The sequence below is a fragment of the Ochlerotatus camptorhynchus genome, unplaced genomic scaffold (genome assembly GCF_037179485.1).
Source record: "Ochlerotatus camptorhynchus isolate MF236.1 unplaced genomic scaffold, CSIRO-AGI_Acam_v1.1 ptg000411l, whole genome shotgun sequence".
NCBI lineage: Eukaryota > Metazoa > Arthropoda > Insecta > Diptera > Culicidae > Ochlerotatus > Ochlerotatus camptorhynchus.
This window is the reverse complement of record NW_027040897.1, coordinates 17,483-28,221: the sequence shown is the minus strand read 5'-3', so window position 1 is coordinate 28,221 and position 10,739 is coordinate 17,483.

Genomic DNA, 10,739 nt, shown 5'->3' with positions numbered 1-10,739 from the left:
ATTTACTCGTTAAATAAAAAGAAAACCTCTCTACTCCCCACACAATGGCCAAAGCCTCCTTTTGAGCCTGCAGGTACTTCTTCTCCGAGTCTGTCAAAGCTTTTGAAGCGCATCAAATAATTCTAGGCATGCCGTCTTGATCGTATTGAACTAATACTGCACCAAGTCCAACGGGAGACGCATCTACAAAAAAATCGACTAGACTAGAAGGTCCCGAAATAACGTGCTCGACTTTTTGGCTCAGCTCTGGTACTCTCTTCGGTCCCAACCTAATCGATTCACCCCTCGAAACATAGGAAAAACCAATAACACCTCATTTTATCTGTCAAACTTTCATAGCAAATCAAAACAAACATTGCGTAGTACTAGCATTTCGACTAGAATGGGGTACGTTAATCGTTTGCTTGGTACCAATAGGCTAGTCAAGTAGTGAGCCAGTTTAAATCGTTAGTTTCGTATTGATTGTTGATATTAGTATATATGTTTCTTGATGGAGGCTTTTCATGATCATACGTAAGAATTACGGGTTCAACATTAAACTTTGGAAATTCGTTAGCGCCAGACATCGAACAAATTTCTCCAGGAAGCGGGTTGAAATCGTTAAATACTTGTATTTATGACGGGTACACCCAGCCCAACTTGAAGGACACAATATCTAATTGCTGTGCTTCTACCCAAAAGGGATTTTGCGTGATCAACCGCGTAAAACTTTTCCACCAATTGAGGTCGATCATCGGAAATGAAAAGTTCTGCGACGAATGTCCCCAGCACTTGGACATCGTGATCAGTAGCGTAAGCTTTTGGCTTATCTGAACCTTGTCTCACGTTAAAAACCTCTGCCTTAAAACGATCGTTGTTCGTCAATTCTCGGAAAATGTCTCTATTGACTGTATTCACCTCCGCCCCCGAATCTATCAAGAATTGAATGGGTAGGCCTGCTATGTAACCCCGAATGTATGTCTCAGAATCAGTACGTCCATGGGATCCAGGTAGACAATTGACAGCTTCCTCCGTTGCCTGAAACAACGGAAGGAAACAAATAATCTTAGGTATTTTCAGATTATTCCATTAAACTTGGTTAAGGAGTTAACCAGCTAACTTCATTACAATAACTACTATTTTATAAAATAGTATTTTGCAATGTTTTATTTATCATCAATTAAAAATCAGTTGAAAAATATAATAACAAAACAAAAAAAAAATCGAATTCACAGGACGTTTTGATATATAAAATAAGGCATTTGAAGTATAAATCAACTATGCTTTAGTCGATTCAGAAAATGTTAGCAAGAATGTTATAAAACTTATTTCGTAGAAGGGAAACTTACGGTTTGTCTCCTCCACTAGCTCTTCCTCCGAAAGCATTGCGACCTTCTTTGGTGCCGGTCCTTCCTGCGGATCATTGTCGATTGTAGACTTGCACTTCTGTGGAACTCTTGATGCAAGTGCATGCTCGTGCGATGTATCCCTTGTGTAGGCAATCTCGACAAACCTTCTCCGATATTGGGCAGCTGGAATGCGGGTGAAATCTGCTGAGACACCACCAGCATGGATTTTGCCTTGTGTTCAAAGTTCCATCTCTGCGAAACAGATCCCGATTTCCGCCTAGCTGTTGATTGTTTGGCAATCTGTCCTGACTTCTGTATGTATTCATGGCTTCGTAGGTCGCACTAGCGCGATCATTCCCAAAACGAGGATTATGATCTCGATTAGATGCCGACGGGTGACCAGTAGAAACAACTGCAACCTGAGCCTGATGAGGATGACGGGACTTGGCGAATAACTCCTCAATTCAAATAACCGATCTCAAAAGCTCGAACTTTCTCCAGTAACTCTGGAATAGTTCCACCTTTCCGAAGAATTTTCCGACCCATTGTACGTACCTTTAAATTCAGAGCATGGCTCTGAATGACATCTGCAACGTTTTCCAAAAACTGATCTCCAGCGAAATTGCACAGCTTTGCAGAGTTAATAACTCGTTGCACGTATTGGAAATGCGTTTCGTTAGCGCTTTGGGTCAGAACGGAGTTTCTGGCGCTGAAGCAAACAATAGTCCCATGATCCGCAATGATCCACCAATCTTTGGATAGCGTTCGAATATGGGGCAACCTCTGCGCTTGGGTTGCTGGGTGAAGACACGGTTGCTTCTAAGATGTCAAGGAGGTTCGTCCCTGCTTTAATCCTGAAGATGCTCATCTTCGTTTCTGCATCCATCGCCCCCACTAGCTTCATCGACGCTTCCAACAAATCTCTCCAGTTTCCAAACGATCTTCTGTCTATTTCGTCTTCGCCGTCAGTTGGTTTACTCTGCTATGTTCAGCGACGCGAATGATAAGTTGGTCATAGTGGCCGAAAGCGATTCATTTCCACCGAATCGAATACCTTCTCTTTTTGCTTTTTCCTTTCTTAGGCTCTGAACCATTTGGTGGATTATTTTAACTTTTGGTTAAAATTTGACAGATGGAAAGTTATCGATTAACCCTGCTATCCGAGCGTGGTTACTTCTGACAGACAAGAAGTTAAATTTTGACAACCTTGGCTAAGTTCTGCTCGAAAACCGGTCGATCGACAGCACGGGGATTTTCGAACATAGAAAATAACTTTCGAAATGTCACTTTTAACCACGAGTTAAATTTAACTCGGCAAATGGTTCACAGCCTTAGGCTCTGAACCATTTGGTGGATTATTTTAACTTTTGGTTAAAATTTGACAGATGGAAAGTTATCGATGAACCCTGCTATCCGAGCATGGTTATTTCTGACAGACAAGAAGTTAAATTTTGACAACCGTGGCTCGAAAACCGGCCGATCGACAGCACGGGGATTTTCGAACATAGCAAATAACTTTCAAAATGTCACTTTTAACCACGAGTTTAATTTAACTCGCCAAATGGTTCACAGCCTTAGTTTCGTTGTCAGCGTCGCGTTTCGTCTTCGCTCTCCACTAGAGATGGCCATTCGCCATTAGTATCCTCTGATGGAGAACTAAAACGATAGCCAAAAAGAATGCCATATTCAAAACACAGCAACAACATTGGCGAGTCTACTTTATGTATGTATATCAGGGGAAATGCAACTTAAATTCAAGACCTATTCCAAGACTGGATTTTTTTTTAAGGTCTAGCGAAAATTCAGGGACACATTTTACCCATAAAAAGGCAGTTGACCCTATCGGATCAGGCGTTTAATAAGACTTCCACTTATTAACTCAACAACCCATTCCAAGACTGGATTTTTTCTTAAAGTCTACTGAGAATTCTACTCAGACACGCATTTTGCCAATACAAGGACATTTTACTCTATTAGATCACGCGTTCAACACGACTTCCACTTATTGACGCACCAACCTACTCCAAGGCTGTTTTATTTTAAACTACCGAGAATTCCGCTCAGACGTATCATGCCAAACAGGGAGCATTTGACCCTATTGGATAACGCGTTCAATTAAACTTCCGCTTAGCGACACACCAACCTATTCCAAGGCTGGATTTATTCTCTTAATGCAGCGCTTCGGTTCTCCTCGACGGCGCTATTGTCGTGATTTTCGCCATTTGGAAATGGACCATAATCCCTGCGCAGCACTTCACCTTTCAAGATCTTTTTCAAAACAATAAATTGTCTAAATTTTCAATAGCGACCAAAAATATCCATTTGTACCGTCCCAATGACGCGTTCATCTAGATAAAATTGATAAATAGCAGATTTTAAGGGATGGAACCAATCTTAGAGCCATTTCCCTTATATGTTTAAAAAATGAAATGGTTTAAACTTTCGGGAAATTTGACTCCTATATTCCTATAGAAATGTGATCTAATTTCAATAGAAACTCTGAGAAACAAAACTGTTAAAACGTTCATACCTAGCGGCGCCGATGGTGAAGTGGTAAGCGTGATTACCTCTCATCCCAGCAGGCCTGAGTTCAATCCCAGTCGGCGCCACCGGGATGTTCTGAGACATAACATCTCTGATCACGCCTTTCTTCGCAAGGGAAGTAAAGCCGTTGGTCCCCGGTTCATGAGTTGATGGGTCGATTGGTAGGGTCCAGGTGTAGGAGCTGCCTCACTGGCGTCGGTAGCATTGGTGCTCAGCACGGAAAACAAGATCGACGGAAAACAAATCAAAGGAAAAAAAAACGTTCAAAATTCTTTCAATTTAAATTAATTCTTTCAATTTAAATTAAATTTAGGTAGGCGCATACATAATGCAGCCGAATCCTAAGTATTTAGTTTTTAACGCTTGTTTTGCAAAATGGCTTTCCGGGGCGGGATGTTGTTCCTCCACTGTTTACACGGATGATGGAGTTTGGCGTCACACTCCGTCAACCATTTAAAACAGCGAGAGTACGAAAGAGACGACGAATTCACATACAATAATTATGTCACGCTAAATCGAGGAAACACCCTATTGTCGCATTTTTGCTATACCTGATACATTGCTTGTAACAAAATCTTAGACCCTCCCCCCCCCATAGCGTGACATAATATATGCATCAACCCATTGTTTATGCAACAAATACAAATAAACAATAGATCAAGAGCAAATTTTCATAATGTCGTAAGTAACATTCGCACCAATCCGAGAAAAATAAAGTTTTGTTTTGATGACCGAAAAGTTATTCCTATTTCCAAGTAAACACATATAATCTCATAGTGATAGCAATGTTTAACATATTTAGCAGGGTTTTAATCATACAAATGCAAATCGCTAGCTTTCATGCTAAAAAACACTGGTTTTTGAGTCAAAAGTTATTATACGTCATTTGGTGGCCCCTATTGTTACTTAAGTCAAAGTGTATTTACCAGGATATTCGGGAGAATTATCAATTACGTCTCCTTACGTGCAGCCCATTCATCATTTTAGGACCACGTAAATCATCTTAGCAACAAACAGTTCGATTTATTCACTTTAATAATGAGAAAGCGAAACGACGAACGTACACTTTTCACGGGTTTCTCAGCGCTGTTAGTTAAGTCAAACGGCATCTCCATAGAAATTGGGTGACTTAAGTAACATCGAAAACTATTTTGATCGGAAGGTGATTACGTCAAAAAGCAATTTGACTGGTAAATAAATTTAAATATGGGATTTGATCCTATATTCGGACAGTGTATAGTGTAATAGCAGGAGAATCGATTGACACTGATAGCTCGACTTTTTTTACCTTTGTTACATTCGACGTAATGAAAATTTGCTCTTGATATCAGTAATTCGTATGCCTCCGTCATGGCAGGACGGCCAAGCACCAGGTGAGTAAGAGAGGTGCCACAGTCTGAAGAAGTGTTAGTTTGTTTACTAAAATGAACCATGCCCATTTTGTTATGGCAAGTTTGCTATAAGAAATGCTCCTCGTGTTTATTAGCGAAATTCACATCCAAGATTGATTAATTGCGTAGGAAATCAGTTTGGCACGGCATTTGTGACCAGCATACACCTACCGGTCGTATAAAACAGGTCAAAAACTGTCCAAATCCGCAAATAAATTTTTTTGTTTTGAATTTCTGTATGGCAAAATAGTGCCCTCCCCAAGGACATGGAGGTTGACGGTACTGAAGCAAAGGGTTATGTTTGATTTTTTTTTTTTATCTAGTTCGTTTATTTGGAAGGCTCAATCGCGTTAGCTTTACGGAGCCGATAATTCATTGTTCACTGTGTGTAACAAAATTCACTTAATTCTATGTCTAGTAGGAGTTGGGCCGATTACTCGCGGCTTACTCGAGGTTAGAAGGGTACATTTTCGAAGGATAGGATCAGGGGAGGAGCTTGGGGTAGGGTTTCGTTGTCTCATCAGAGCGTTGTCGCCAGTATGAACGGTAGTGCCAACAATCAATACGAAACTAACGATTTTAAATTGGCTCACCACTTTAGTAGCCTATTGGTCCCAAGCAAACGATTAACGTACCCTATTCTAGTTGAAATTCTATTACTACACTATGTTTGTTTTGATTCGCTATGAAAGTTTGACAGATAACATCAGGGGTGTGTGGATTCATGCAGAACATGCAGGGGTGAGTGAAATAGCTTGGGACTGCTTGGGACCGTTGTTCTGGTACTGAGTGAGCCAAAAATAATAATGATTTTCTTCGGGACCCAGTGGTCTTAGAGTTACCTCTATGGTAGTGCTGTTCTAGCTTCGTCCGGAGTTCGACCGGCTATGGTGGGTGACCAGTGGGCGACGATGAGACTCATCGAGACGGGGGGACAAGACAAAAAAAAACTAATAAAGAGAGACAAAAGACAAAAGAAATTAAATTCTTATACTAGACATTTGAAGAAAAACATAAACGGACTGCATATAGCAGAGATCACGGGTTGCCAACACGTCTCTGATAGGAACATAGGGTTGTCTTCCTTGGGCCTCGAGGGTATTCAAAAGTCGCTCTCTGGCGGCGTCATTATCCGTACATTGCCAAACTGCGTTTCGATGTCATGTTTGATTTCTTTATATTTGCAACGATGATGATTTCCTATAGTGACACATATCACCTTCTTAATGCTTCAGTATACCTCAAACGATTAATTCTTGGTTGTTAATAGAACTTCCTTGATGAAATCGGCTGCTTCATGCAGACTGAGCAATTCTGATTGTAGTATCAGATTTGTTCTGTATACAGAGGAACTGGGAGGGCTTATTAGAAACTTCTCACCAATAAAGTAATGATCTTCTAGTAAATTTTGCATATAATTTTATTCAAATTTTATTTTATTTTAGCATATTAGTTTTGTTACAGTCAATTGGCATTAGCATACGATACAAAAGATGTAATATTACTTGCTGGTTTTTGTGTAAAATAATCAATAATACCTTTGAAAGATTTTTCAAGTTTTTGTGATCTGATAGATTTCCCAGTTTGGTAAGAAGTTTCGAAGCTAACGCATGTCCACAGGCTTAATAGAAAGATAGGCAGAAAAAGTGTATCATGAAGAATGGTTGCATGCAGAGTTTCTTCCATTCACATGCTATAGATGAGTTATTTTCGGAGTTTTGAATTCGTTAGATGTTGTAGAAGGGATTTGTGTTTGTTGGATGCGGGAGGAGATTGGAGGGCCGGTGTTTGACGCATAGAGCCGTCAATTTCGCTTTCCGAGTGTCGCAGTCGGCGGTTTTATGATTCGTGAGCGCTCGTGATTCGTAGAATCGTTGATTGTGGGTTGATTTGACGGGTTTTGTGTGTCGGACGCTTGCCTTTTGGCCTCTTCTTGTGTCTAGCATGTGCAAGGTAATATTATAGCGTCAAATGGTTTTCAGATTCCTGGTTGCGTGAAATACATTTGTGAGAATATCTTTTTGAGATTTTAGTAGTAGTAGTAGAGCAACTTATCGTCATAAAATTAAAAATTACATATAGGTATTAGTCAAAAAATGTCGATAGTAAGTTAGATATGTTATGGTATGGACTTCTGCAACGTTTTTTGTTCATTTCATCCAGTTCACTTTAAAACAAACAAGTATGAAAGGAGATTGCTTAGAATAAAGATAAAAGTAATAAGCGCAATATTAAACGACATTAAATTTGAATCTGATACGGTAGGCCATATAACAGAGTCGATAGCCATTGCAAATCAACCATCTCTACCTACTCAGCTACACTATTATTGCTGTTACTCTGACTATCCCCTATGTTCAACAGCTTTCCTTACTATCCGGTATCGTAAACAGGATTCATTTGACCCCTGTGGTTATTATTCTGTGATGCCAAATCTATACCTCTACCCTGGTGCAGTATGGACAGCGATTTTTCGCTGGTGACTTGGCCCTATGACCCCCTTCTGTGCTTGAAAATGAAATGAAATGAATTTCTGTATTGCAAAATAGTGATCTTTTCGTGAACATTAACGGCAAAGAACTCATCAACACTGGGAGACCGTGAGTTCCTGCCCACCTGTCTTAAAAACATCTCGGGCCAAGCACATCTAGGGGAAAAGTTGGCTTCAGCAATACCTTAACCTATTATCGTCAGGGGGTAAACAACGTCCTTGAGAGCTCAATTTTGGCATGTGGATACATTGTGTTTCAGAGCAACTATTGGCCAAATTTGAGTGCTCTAGGACTTTGTTTACCCCCCTGCAGTGATGGAAAAGTTCGCTAAAAATCACTATGACTCGCGAACTTTTCCAACACTGCCCCCCTGACGATAATAGGTTAAGGTATTGACGAAGCCAACATTTCCCCTATGTGTTTTATTTCATTCATTCGTCTCCGTACTTATCCTTATCACAACACAACGTAGGGATCCCACCCGTGCGCGATCACACAATCCCCCCTATTCTGCGAGTCACGTGACTCTCTCTCACCGATGAGGTGACAATAGAGCATTTCTAGCTCAAATCGTTAAAAAAAATGTCAATTTTGTCTCGACCCCTTCTGATTTGAATGAAACATTGCTCACGTGTTCGCTGCTACTAATGGTTGCATTTTTCATTTAAATATCATTTTTTCCTCCAGAGTAACTTTTGAAAAGGGCGTATAAAAAAATGGATTATTTTTTATTCAAAAAATCATAACTTGAAAACTATTGATCTGATCAAAACGGCATATGAGAAGAAGTTTTAGGTAGTTAAATTATTTTTGCGGAAAAAATACACTGAAAGAAAAAACTTCGTAAATTAGTATTTAAAAACGTAAAACGATGATTATCTCAAAACACCCCCCCTTCGATCTTTATAAATTTTTTTTTTCAAGAAAATTGATGGAATACCCTTGAATTTCGTGAAAAGTGTATGCTGGTAACTTCCTTAAAAAGAAATCTATAATTTTTTAAATTTTTGTTGATTTTTACAAGTTGATGAAAATGCATATTTTTTTGAAAAATAACAATTTATTTGGATTCTACGCATAATTTTCGATAACTTTGCATATAGAAACTTTTTTCCTAAGTCCAGCCGTTCTCAAGTTAATGCAAATTAAAAAAAATATAATTATAACAATTTTCAACATTATTGGCCATTTTCAAATGTTTGTCGAGATGTCCAGCAACGAGATTTTATTTCATGATTGTATATTAAAAAACAAACAATTCATTCTCAGATATGGTAGCTGTCAGACTTACCCGTTTCTATCTAGAGGCAGCGGAAGAGAAGCACGTTGATATGGTCAAATGAAAGATTTGTTGAGATAAAAAACAGTATATATTTATTATTTTATTTTACAACTCATATTATTTGAATACATTGAATAATTTGGGTGTATCGTTTGAATTAGAGAATATTTTTACTGAAATTTGGTTGTTTGAAACTGGAATATAGCAATGATATTTTCGAGTTCCAGGAATTGGTTTCACTTTCTTAAAAATTGGATCAAATTCCGTGTCAGCCTTTTTGTATTCTTCCGTAGAAACATAACAAAATGACATTTTTGTTTGAAGATCTTCTTTACGACTATTTGCCCAGTCGTACAGTTGTTAAGGGTTCGTTATAGGGTGCTCGTGTTGCTTAGCTAAACTTGCTCTGGTTGCCATTCTCTTAAGGGTACCGCCAATCGCATAACAATGACCTTTGCCGTGTGAAGTTGCAAAAAAATGCCATTCAATTTCTACATTATGCTTATCTTTAAATCCACAAATGCTAGCAAAAATTTTTATGTTTTTGTATTGTGATGCTGCTCCATCTGACATAAAAATACACTTTTGGACTGTTATTTGCAACTTTAAAAATTTTAATAATTTTGAGATAAACAACTGAACTGCTACTGTGTCATGCTTTGAAATTGATTTAGGTGGAGGTTTACAACACTTGAAATTGTTATCCATCGTAAAAAACTACTTGCTTTTTAACTTGAAACGCTAAGAGAGATGAACTGAATGGAACAGGTGAAGATCGTCCCAATATATATATATATGTAGCAGAATAATTACAATGTTGACATTATACCTATCTTCATTAGGTACAATTGATTATAGCAAACTTTTTTAAGTGTGAGTGTAAGAAGCCTCCACGGAGTGCCTTTTTATGTAGTTGTGATATCGCGGGATGAGCTCTTAAGGCACAATATGGTATACGTCAGAGAAGTACCTAGAGAATTTATCTCAATTACAGGTTTAATAACATATTTGTTTACCTGTTTATGTTTTGAGCCTCTGTTATGACATACACAATTCTATCCAGGTATACAACTAATAGAGGACAGAAAAAAGGCACATGAGTGGGTTTGTTGATTATTTGGGTATATTTGAGAGTATTTACTTATAAACTTGTTTCTTTTCCGCTGCGTCTAAATAGAAACGGGTAAGTCTGACAGCTACCATATTTGAGAATGAATTGTCTGTTTTTTAATATATATTCATGGAAAAACATCTCGTTGCTGGACATCACGACTAACATTTGAAAATGGCCCAAAATGTAGAAAATTATTATAATTATTTTTTTTAATTGCACTAACTTGAGAACGGCTGGATTTAGAAAAAAAGTTTCTATGTGCAATGTTTTTGAAAATTATGCGTAGAATCCAAATAAATTACTATTTTACTAAAAAATATGCAATTTCACCAACTTGTAAAAACCAACAAAAATTTCAAAAATTATAAATTTTTTTTTAAGAAAGTTACCAGTATACAATCTTCACCAAATATTAGGGCATTTTTTCATTTTTCTTGAAAAAAAAAATTATAAAGATCGAAGGGGGGGTGTTTTGAGATAATCATCGTTTTACGTTTTTTAGATACTAATTTACTAAGTTTTTCTTTCAGTGTATTTTTTTCCGCAAAGATAATTTAACTACCTAAAACTTCTTCTCAAATGCCATTT